At 46.8% G+C, this 12,267-nt stretch overlaps 1 protein-coding gene across 3 annotated transcripts in view; it reads right to left on the reverse strand.

Annotated features, from left to right (window-relative positions):
• The window catches only part of TP63 (tumor protein p63), a 106,820-nt gene that overhangs the window by 21,389 nt on the left and 73,164 nt on the right, over window positions 1-12,267 (reverse strand). The gene's annotated exons all lie outside the window — the stretch shown is intronic.

Below are 12,267 nucleotides of genomic sequence, written 5' to 3' on the forward strand. Positions count from 1 at the left end.
TGGTTTCTGTTCAAAAATCCATGCTGAAATACAGACATGAGCTTAGCAGGAATGATCACAAGGAAACTCTTACATGCTTCAGTATAGTCTAACCTGAACCCATTTTTCTGATGTCCCCTATGAAGGAGACTTTCTAGTCCCCTCTTTTGTACAAGGTTGTCCCACAATACGGCAGTTTTTGTCAGTACACCACTCCAGAGGCATCCAGTTTTCTCCTGGTGCTCAGACATTCGTGAGCGCAAAGCTCTCCTGGTAACTCTAACCACGTAACCCACAGGAATTGCTGGTATTTCCCCACTTCCATCTCTTTCTGAGAAAGAAACCACCTTAGGTTCTTGCTGAGAAAGAAAAGTGAAAGCCCTAAGGTGGTTGTTTTCTCAAAAAACATCCCTAGCAGCCATGGCTGATACAGCCTCGGTCCCAACTGTTCAAATGGAGCACTGACAGGTTCATACAGGTCGAGAGCACGACTTGGCCATCCACCCTGCCGGGATGGGAAGAGCTGGCACATGCATGGGTGGGTGGTAGGTGACGTGGCAACAGAAGGATTAGTTAGCCATATTCAGGGACTATTTGCATTTCAAAGTGTACACGTTGCTAACATAGGAAAAAACAAAGTTGGAAAAGACACTGGAGAGAGAGAGAGAGAGAGAGAGAGAGGGAGGGATTAAAAATAAGCCAAGCTGGTCCCTTCCCTCGTCACTCAATGCCACCCTGCCATACGGCAGAGAAGATGCTATAGGTATTTAAGCTAAGGAAAAAAAATTCTTCAAAATGCAAAGGCCAAATTGTGTAATGTATTTTATGTGCCTGCAGGCTAGAGATTAAACCCACAAAAGATTTACCCAGCCCGCGGAAATGGGGAACATGCCAAACAATTACAAAAAAGAAGTTGCGAAACAGATCTAGATGGTGATTTATATCATACATCTTTTTAACCTGAAATTCCTTATTGTTTTTTAATTAAACAGCAATTCCTTACTGAAGGTAAGAATGAGCTCACTATGTTGTCTCTTCATCTCAAGAGGTAGGAAAAGAATCACTTAACATTTGAAAGAAGAAGAAAATTTAGAAAGCATTGTTTCCCTCAACACATCAGTTTGCTAAAAGCATTGTGAAGGTTTCAAGGACAGAAAGCCTCCAAAATCTCAACAAGCCAACTAATCGCGTGGATGCCTTAACATCATTGAAGCGTAAAGAAATTGGGCACCCAAAAGCGACGGGTCGAAATGAAAGCATAAATATGGAATCACGATGGCGCAGAGAGGGCAGAGCACACGCCAGGAGCCAACGTGTCTGGTGTCTGCAGGCATTTGGAGAATTGAACAAATGGAAGGAGATACACACCCCTCAGTCATGGATTGGGAGTGTTGGCGTTGACTGTAATTTTATGTACAATACCTTCAAAGACAGAAAGCTGGGGTTACAAGAAGGGTTAAAAAAATAATCACTGCTTTCAGAAGAACCGGAGAGGTGCCCAACACTAGCACGAATATCGAGGCTCCAGGTCAAACAGTGCGACCCCTCTGCCAGCAAAGGAAGGGATCTGCTCCTCATCCACCTTTCTGCACCCTGCCTGTCAGATCCCTTCGGTTACAGCCAGCAAGGAAGGCATCAGACCTGCAGCTTAAAATTCACAGAAAGCAAACAGCCAAGGGCTAATGGGTTCTGATGCGCAACAAAGAAATAGATACATATATATGTGTCCCCAAAACACAGGGCAGACTCAAGAGCTCCAGGCTCTGGCCAACATCTTGAACTTGGCACGTCAGAGAAAGAGGGTGACCAGGAGCCCACTTCTGCTTTGGGACACAGTCAGGGCAGGGGGAGGCAAGGAGCAGCACCCAGCAGAAGCAGTTGAGACAGCAGCAGGGCTGCGCCGCCTTTTAGCCACGAGATTGCAAGAGGAGTTGAAGCCTGATGGGCACCACGCGGGGCTCGGGGACGCGGCACATTGCCACGATTTCACGTCTACCTCCGGCACAGCTGGCTGCAAGCGTGCAATTGCTGAGTGCCTGGTCATTTAACACCGGTGTAAATCTGTCCACGGGGTACCTGCTGTCAGACAGTAAGGGGCTTGGGTTTCCCACCCTGCCAACCTTGCTGCAACCGCCAGTAACCCGACGCCTGGCCATCTATTGGCATAAATAGATGCAAACAACTAGGTCACAGTGACTTCATACTGGATCGGTGATAATCGTTATATCCACCGAGCAAGACAGGATATTGTATATAGATTTCAAAGCAAATAACTATCAGAAAGAAACCTCCAGGCAGGAGCTGTCTGTGCATTCAGAGAGTGCCTGCTAGCAAGGGTCGCCCCTCTCGGCACAGATGCCTCTCCCCAGCAGTCCCCAAACCGCCCCACCTTGCAGAAGGTGACAGTCCAGTCCCCCTTGCCCACCATTCTGCTACAGGAACTGACAGACACTCCCTGTATGAAGGTATGATCACGAGACCAGAAATTCCCAGAAATCTAGAGTACTAATATTAATCAATACACTTCTGTTACTTGCTAGTGTAGGAAAATTAATTTAATTAGGAGCAAAAATACCAAAACCGAGCTTGACTCGGTCAACAAACCTGTCCTTTAGCAAGATGACAGCAGACATGATCTAGCAGTAGGAACAAAGGCTGCATCAACAGCCTGAGGAGTATGAACACCACTTCTACCAGACGTATGGACCAGAAAGTTATTTAAAACGAAAAAGAGTGGAGCCTGGCAACGTGTTATCCATTCAAGAGGGAGAGGAAAGAGCTTTGGCTCAGACTTTTCTTTGGGGTTCGAGTGCTGCACGTCATGCCCAAATAAGCAGACTTCAAGAGATTGCTAAGAACAACAGTGAATTTAGCTTTTTGCTTAATAATATGTTTTAAAAGGAAAGAAGAAAAACATTCCAGCGCCTGCAGCCCTGCCCTCCCCACCTGCCTGTGCAGACATACCGTATTACCCACTCTTGGCACCCTGGCTGGTAATTCAGTATCACAATACACACACACACCAGCTACCACCAGGCAACACCTGTCTGATTTCTCAGCAAGCCCCTTCTCCGGAAGGTGTGTCAACAAAGGGTTTAAAGGAGAAAATAAAACACACTTTCCATCTCTCAAAAGGAGAATTTTTGCTAGAAAGGATAGAAGTCTCCTGGAAGTAAATGCTAGATGCAGTACAAGCTGCAGTGGCTTTTCACTGAGCATTCAATTCCCCTGCAAAACTCTGTTGCAGTGAAATCCCCCAAAGCACTACTTTGGAAATCTACCTCTACTATCGGTTTTACCATCTAATCTAGCTGAAGGATTACGGCCCCTAAGTCTTTTTTAAAAGGCGCAGGGTTTGGCCAGCTCCGCGAATGCTGACATATGTCAACTTGAAGGTGATCCCAGAGGCTGGTTTATGGCATGACAGCTCCCTGAGCGCCTTCTGCTCAGATCAACAAGTCTTTCAAATATTTTTCAAACTTCTTTCAAGAAGTCACGTTGTAGTTCAAGTCAGTTAAACGCTAGATTCATTTTACTTGACATTTTCAAAGCCGTTGGTCAGCTGCGCTTTTTCCCTATCAAACAAACTCCAAGAAGGGGAAAAAAGATGTTAGAAGAGCAGTATGTACTTGCACCAAAGAATTTGCAGATGAGAACAAGGAGTCACAAAGAAACAGAAAATCATCTGCATAAGTTTTATTCATTTAGGACAAAAAAAGGCAGTGGGAAGAAAGGAAGTCACCTACTAGGAATAAAAATTGAAATTTATGCATACCCTTTAAGTGTTTTTGCTTTGATCAGCAGCGATTTAACTTTTCATTCACAAAAATCTGTTGGGGGCATGGAGGGGGGGACACCAGAAGGAACTTCGGTTCCAAGGAGCTGACTCGTACCCAGAGGACGTTCAGGAGGGAAGACCAGGGAAATCTCTATCATGAGTGCTGTGGACAGGGATGTCTCCTATCACATTTAACCTTTGGCTCAGCATAACCTTAACCCCATCACTTACTAACTGACTTGTTGCAGCTCCAGTTTGAGGCCCTCTGTCTCATCAGGCTACAGAGAAAAGCAGACAGCTTGCTGCTAGCAGACACTCAAACCACAGACACAACAGATAAGTCCAGCAATCATCAGCCCCAACATGCCTATAGATCCACCATGCGTGACAACAACTCCCAGACTCAGCCCACCGCACCAGCCAGACGCTTCTGCAAGCATCCCCTGCCTGAAGGGGAAACTCCCATGCCACGGCCGGGGAGGACGGCAGCAGGAGGGGACGGAGCCCCACAAACCCTTTGCAGACATTTACCAAACTTCTCTGCCCCGGGGCAAAGGAAAAACCATGTCATCCTCTTTTCCCCCTTGGGGAAGGGCAGCAATTCACTCAAGGGAGCCTGCCTTTGCGGAGACTTCAACTTTGTTTTCCCCTTGAGCATCTCTGCCCCCTCCCCGTCCCCGCGCCTCGCCAGGCGCGCACGACCGGTGCTGCCGAGCTATTAAAATCCTTCCTCCGAGCGCTTTTCCCCAGGAGCCGCAGCCAAAGGCCGCCTGTTGCCACCTGTCAGTCGCAGGGATTAATTACCTGCGCCGGGCTGGGAGCGGCACATTCCTCCTCGGCCTCACCCTCCGAGATGTTGACATCAGGCAGGTGGGCCCCGCGTCCCCGCGGCCGGCAGCACGGAGGGGACGGCGGGGGTGGGGGGGGGGGGACGAGGCGGGGGGCCGGGGGTACGCGAGCCACGAGCTGCGTGGGGACGGGCAGCGCCCGCACCACGAAAACCGCAAGAGAAACGGGAGAAGCGGCGAGGAGCGTGTCGGGGCAGCTCCGCGCTGCCCCCGGGGCAGGCGGCGCTCCCAGCGCCGGACCGGAGGCCGATGGCAGCTGGTGCTGCACCTTGGAAACCTTAGTGGGAAAAAAAAAAAAAAATATATATATATATATGTGTATGTGTTGACCTGCTTAGGTAAACGGGGAAGGGGAGGGGTGGCAGGGAGGAGAACGGAGAAACGTAGCCTGCGGACAAGGATTCGGCGGGACGGTGCCGGCTGCGCCGGATCCCCTCGCTGCGCGCAGCCCCGCGGTGGAGCCGCTCGCCCGCTCCCCGCCGGCTGCGGCGAACCGCGGGGCTCGGCCCACGGGCAGGGACGGGGCAGAGGCGGAGCTGCCCACCGAGCGGCTGGAAAGGGGCCCTTGCCCTCGGCTGAGCCGGCGCGGCTCCTGCCTTGCGCTATCGCGCGGTGCAACGGGAGAGAAAAAGCAGACTTCTCTCCCTTCTGGCAGACGGGGAGTTGCGTGCACAACTTGGCGAAGAGACCCCGCTCCGTGTTCCCCCCTCCACGTACCAGCCCCTGCGATATCCTCTGCACGGCACTGCTGTCCCCAACCACCATCCCGCAAATGCCCATCCCCAGCCGCGCACCCCGGCGCAGAGGAGAGTGATGAGGCACGCGGGGAAAAGCATGCCCAGGGACGCGCACAAGTGATCGTGCTGTAGGAGACCCCCTGAAATTCCCCCATTTACTGAATTCGGAGCATCTGCTAGATTCTCCCATCTTTAGGAAAGTGAGATCGTTCATTCATGCAACAATACTTCAGCATCTCGCTTGAGGCTCCCCATGGATTTTAATTCTAACCTACCTTGATTAGGACGTATTATCTGCTTTAAGAACACTCCTACCTAGCGTTGCCAAAGCCACAATGGTAACAGAAAAAACACTAATATTTTCCCATACTACTTTTGCACTATGAAACAGTTGTAAATCTGAAAATTTCACATCTGACGGCTTTTACATTTCAGTTTCATATCTACAGACTTATTTCATCAATAAATGAAGACCTCTTGAGATTTGGCTTGAAAACACTGTTTTTAAATGAACAACCAAAAAAAAAAAAAGAGAATTAACTGAAAAGTATCGTGTTTCAAGAGAAAAAAAAACATCAACACCCTGATGGAAAACTCCAGAAGCAAGCTGGGAATTATTTTATGCATGTTTTTTGATACAAAGTGATGGCTGTAAAGGAAGGCTTCACTATTTGATTTTGTTACTTAAGTTATCTTCCTTTGCTAGTCTATTTTAGTTTTTTTAAAATCTTTTTGAAATTAATTTGTTTAAAAACCAAAACCATAAGACTTCTGCAGCCAAATGACCTCACCATGCATAACCAGCTCACACTCAGCTTGTCTATCATATCCAGCTTCTCTGCTGGTTTCTAAACTGAAACTTTAGCAGTACCAGGTAAGTTTCAGATACTAACAATGTCTAGTAATTTGCATTTCTGATAGGCTACTTCGCACAGGAAGTTTTGCAAGTGAGGTGAAGGTATGAAACTGAAAGCCAAAGCTGAGCCAATGCTGAACATCATCTTTCCCTGTGGGTCGCAGTAAGTGCCCACTGATGGCAGGATCCCGTGTTACAAAATGACATGGGAATTTTCACTGAATTAAGTAGCTTCCACAGGGAGCATTTATTTTATATTATAACCCAAAATCTGTAGTATGCTCTCAGATACCTTCTTGCAAACACAAGTTCAGGCACATACACAAACCCCCGAGAATTATCCGAACGGTGGCATGGTTACCTCTGATGCAGTGTAACTGGCCAAAGTGTACCAGGCTCTGAACACCACGCTGATCTCCATAGGATCACAGCATCTCCCAGCTCATGACTTTGCACATCCCTGTGACATTATTTTCATAGGCTCTGCTGATCAACTGACGTTAACACCGTCAATTTACAGGCCATCAATAAAACACCAACTGTGTGGTATCTCCTTCCTTGAAAGAATTTTCTTTATAATGATTTTGCAAATAAAGAATCCCATGCATGGGGCCTCATGCTGCATTGTTATACTTCAAGAAGTGGTTTTTGGTTTAGGTTTTTTTCTGGGGTTTTCAGGAGGAGGGATGGACACAGGCTCTTTTTATCCTGTTCAAGTCTCAGACTCTCAAGTTGATATCTAGGTCTCTCAGGATTTATAATTCTGTATTATAAATGCACAACTATATAAGTGACCCATTTGACTACCAAAGAAGATACAACACTAAGAAACACACACTGTGGGAAGCCTGCTCTCATAACACCCAAACTCACCTAAAGGCTATGAAGCATTAACATTTGGCAGAATAGTGAGCAGTAAACAAAGTTGGACTAAAATATTAGTTAAAACTGGAATTGAAAAACATCAGCTTCAATTACTGAACATTAACTAGCGAGTCAAAATTTGACAGCAAGATTTTTAATCATTACAGTGAATGCAGAAGAAGCTCCATGAACAACTTCATTGCATTTCTTCCCTCCTTTCACAGCTCCACTATGCTCAAAAACACTCAGCTGCTTCACATCTAGGCATCCATAAATCCTCCACAGGAGAGGAACCCACTGCAAATGAAGTGCTACACTGAAGGTATAAGTATCTGCATCTATATAAAATACACGCACCTGCTTGCAGGTAGTGGACGTAAGTGTACACATATGACCATGTGTGTTTGTTTATATGAAGCTGTAAGTTGATTAGTATGACACCAAGTGTCACACCAGCTAGAGACTGTGACAGTGATATAACCAGTAATAATCCTTCCAGCCAATTCTACTCATTACACCAAAGCTGCAGGTAAAAACCTCCAAGACTCGATTTATCAAAAAAACTTCAACATATGCTTCTTTTGGTAGAACTGTTAACCACCACCTACTTAAGCCGGTATGCCTCTGCGTGAAGGCATTTGTGAAGCCAAACCTGAACTTAAGAAAAGTCTGATTGAATTTGTATTTTAAAGGAAACCAGAATTTTCTCATAAAGCAGTCCAGAAATAAACTGGAAAGAACATATCCAGGCTCCCGGCAGCAAACTCCCCCCACCACATACCGCACAACATCAGCCTCAAGATATTGAGAACCAGAATCTGTTCTTCTCATGGACTGCTTTAAGTAAAGCCTAGGTTACCCATTTGAAACCTCCTCCTAGCTTGGCGTGGGGGATTAAACCTCCTTACAATCATCTGTCCCAGGTTCAGCCAGAGAGGAAGGTTGTTGTTTGCCTCCTATTAGCCTCCCAGATCTCACTTGTTTCAAGTCCACATGTTCCAGCACGCTCCATCCTACCAGCCAAACTCCAAAAACTCTAACCAGCAAGAGGAAACATTGTCTGAACTAATCAGACATCAATCTTTAGTGCATCTCCCAGTCACTTTTGTCCCCTGCTGAAAGTCAAAGGGTGATGAACTCAACCATAATGAGGTAAGAACCACAGCAGCACAGAGTAGTTGGGACGTCCCTACTGATTGTTTCTGCTCATGCTCAATTAAGATAAGCAAATGGCAAACAAAAATCCTAAAGCTCTCCAAAATAAGCCTGCTCCCACAAAACCCAGCATGGTTTCAGTGACATGAGTCAGCTGTAAGAGTCCCAGTCAAGCCGACTAAGCCTTGCAGCCCTTCAGAGAACAGATGTATGCTTTAGGTCCTCAACAATTTGGGATACAGTCACAGGTTCAGATAGCTCCACACCAGCTGAAGATCAAGGGGAGGAAGCAGGGTACAAGGAAATGCCAGACCAAACTCCACAACTCTTTAGTTCCCTCGCCTGCAAATAAGAGAATTTCATTAATATCTCAGAGGAAAGTAAACGTTAATACAGTATCTGTTACAGCGGAGGGAAGCCAAGCCGGACAAGAGAACACAATAAAAAAAGAACGAACACAACAAAGCTGTTCTGGCAACATAGTCTTTTCAATCAGCAACATCCCAAGCCTGCAATTCAGGGGCAGAGTCAGACCCAGAGATATCAGGCACTCTGCCACAGACTGCACCAGCCATTCAACACCCTGGAGAGCATGACAATTTGCTAGATGGTGACAGATTTCCACCCAAATTCCGGCTCATGCCAAAGGGCTGACCTACTTGCAAAATGCCACAGGGCCAGCATATTGCAAGGGTAAGAACATGTGTCAAATACGGCCCATCTTCCTAGCTGGGTCACTGACAGGCTCGGAGGAGATGCAAGCTGGTCATCTTTGCACACGCATTCTGATAGGTGGCCACAGGAAAGGAAATTCAAGCGATTCAAAGCTAAAATTAGGTTTAATGTCTTCTGACCTCTCATACTTGACACATTTTTTTACATTTTCATTACTGTTCACTTTCTTGAGTTAGGGTTTAGATTCAATGGACTCTACTTAAAAGACAAATACCTCCTGAAGAAGTCCACATAGAGATGATTTGTATTTTTTCCTTGCCTTCCTAAAGCACTACTGAAGACATAGCTGGACTTCTGTTAAGCCTTGTGCCCGTAGCCATAAGAGATTCCTCTTTCACTCCCTACTTATCCCAGATGGCCCAGCAACAATCGTCCTGCTGCTGAACGCATCACTGACACAAACCACAGGACATCTCCAGACTGTGTAGTTCAACACAAACAAGGGATGCCAGATTTATTTCAAAGGGGGCAGTTTTTAATAACATTCACCCAGAGGGAAAACTGGCTGGTCTGACTGAGCACTCCTGTCTCCTCCAATGGTACACTCCTTCAGATCCTGAATTTGTGCCCGTGACAGCTCAGGGCTCTCCTACAGTAGCCCTCTGTAGCTCTTTTCTTCATCCAAAGTTTCCATCCAGAGACACAGGTCAGAGCCAGTGAGAGCACTCTGGGACACCACAGCCCAGACCAGCTTGGAAGACGTGAAAACACCTGAGGCCATCCCTGTGAAACGCAGGGTTTATTACCTATACTAAAATCCACAGCCAATACACATCAGACCTTTCCTGAGCAGAGAGCAAGATACTCTGCCTCTACAACGGGACTAAGCAGTTTGAGCAGGTCGATGACTGCGAGGGTATTTTCTTGGCTGTGCGTGCCTAATTCAACGTTGTGCTGTGACCAAGTGCAGGACTGCTCCCTGGCTGTTCCTCGAGTGGGGAACTGGCCACAGCATCCCACAGAGCAGGGCTGGCAGCTAACTGCAAGGCCAAGGGCTCAGCTGTGAACTTGAAGGCTCCAGTATAATAAGAGGCCACCAGCCAAGTCAGTCAATGAGCTCTCTTCTCTATGTGTGCTCTCAACAAAGACTGAATGGCTCTGATGGAAAAAGGTGATCCCCTCTTTCCTACTTGCCTTCCTTTCCCCCCGTGTTTATTCCACCTGAGGGAAAGTACAGATATCTGTCCACTTCATCCTTCTAATAAAGTATTAATCACACCTATGGGAGGTGATGGGAGGAAAGACAAAGTATTAAATCTGACAGGCTCTCAAAGCACCAGTGCCAGTGAAATGCATCATTAAGGTGAGTAATTTTCCTGTTTACTACATAGGCTCTGAGCCCCCCCCCTGTTCCTCCCCGCCTAAGATGTGGGCAGGACCCATCAAGGCAAAGCTTTGGAAGCAAGCAGCAGCGTCCCCTATTTCTACATAAACGCTGCAGGCCAAAGAGCAAAGGCAAGTTCCAACTGAGCCCTTGACAGTAATCAAGCACCGCGGCGCCTCTGGTCTTGTCTTGTGCATACCTTGCAAGTAGCATCATGTCTTCTCACTGAGATTTCACTGGCAGCACACACAAGCGCCTTGTTCCTCGGCTTCTATCTCAGAAAAAGAAAGTCCTGAACACACACACACACCCCCCTACCTTTCTGCTCCGAGAGAGACCATTTCCTTCTAAATCTTCAGCGTACTGTGGGCAGCCCTTTCAGCACAGATTTACAAATTTGCAAGAAATCTTTTTTTGTTCCCACGCAGAAAGGTTAGCACGAGTCCCTTGCCAAAAGGGCATTGAGTTTTCTCTATTAACGGCCAGGAAACTTTCCTGAGTCAGATCTTATTACATTTGAAACAAAGCGCAGGTACCAGCAAGTCTCCTCCATGATAACAGCCAAGGCCTGTCCCATTTCCTGATCACATTACACTCAATTTCCAGAATTACATCTATGCAAATATTGTTCTCCTGCTTGCAGAGCGTTTCATTGATAAATAAACCAAAAAGTCAGCAAAGCTTTTCTGGCCAGGACTGACTAGCTGGTGCAGGGAGGCAACAAGCAAACACACAGACACTGAGCAGGGACAAATTTTCTTCCTCTGTATGAAGACCATTTGATAAGGGCCCTCTTCTCCTCTTAGAAAACAGGGAACCCAAATTGAACCAAACCATTTCTGCAGATGTCCCTCTGTCTTCTGGATTTACTGACCCAATGAAGCCATGCTCTAGTTCTGAGTCACAGAGAAAACATAAGGATTAGGAAGGACAAAAATCACACCTAACTGAGCAAGTCATAGTTTACTGAGAACATAAAGACATAGTAGCTCAGATCTAAGCTAGATCAATAAAGCATGACAGCAGCTCCAGCATACTTAGGATGAATGGTGACTAAGTTAAACCTTTTAGTCAGACAATTAAGCTTTGGGGATGAATGGCAAGAAAGTCAGACAAGAACACAGTCACTAGCTATGACCAGCATTTACAAGGTTCTGGGATCTGTATTCTACCCAGATTCTCCTCTCTCCCAGCCCTCTCCTTCCATCCTCAATGACCTAGCTAAGCACAGTCCTTGAGTCAACTGATGTGGTTTCTCCTGAGCCTACTTTCAAAGTCAAGACATGATTCAGCAGGGTGTTTAAGTAGATGCCTACCTTTAAGGATGGGAGCAGCCTTGCTGACTCCAACAGAACCCAATAGATTTCACAGGGAATATTCACGTGCTAGAGGTTATGCACTCACTTGTGTGCCTTCCTGAACTGGGACCTTGATTTTCCTACATACCGTGGGAAACAGCTTGTCGAGAACCATGCTGAGGAACGTAGCGGTGTTGCTGCTGCAGCCATCAGGCCACTGAGACATCCCCAGCTCCAGACCATAGCACTTCACCCCCAGGCAGCTAGTGAGGTCAATGCTGTGGCATCTTCTCTGCTAGGAAGAGCAACGAGCCCATCCCAAGCTTGAGGTATTCCTCCAGTTTTTCTCATGCTCGCCAGCAGCGCTGAAGCTACGCAACTGCAGCGGCTAAGGGAAGACAGCCATTCTGCAGAGCAACATTTGAAAATGAAGGAAGGTTTGCAATGAGTTTGGGAAATGTTACCAGCACTCCTCCTATTTCTCTTATAGATATCAAAATCTTCCATTTTGCATCTGCTACCCTCCAAGAGCAGAATGGAAAACCATGTCACAGTTGACATGCAAGCCAAAGGAAGATGTGCAGTAACATGTTGCATGAGAAACGGAAGGCTTGAACACAGCATAGCCCATATCTGTCTTAGCTGATTCTTAGGATGCTTTATAATTTCAGCAAGAATGCATAAAGCAAGCTT

This window comes from Tauraco erythrolophus, chromosome 11 (genome assembly GCF_009769465.1).
Source record: "Tauraco erythrolophus isolate bTauEry1 chromosome 11, bTauEry1.pri, whole genome shotgun sequence".
NCBI lineage: Eukaryota > Metazoa > Chordata > Aves > Musophagiformes > Musophagidae > Tauraco > Tauraco erythrolophus.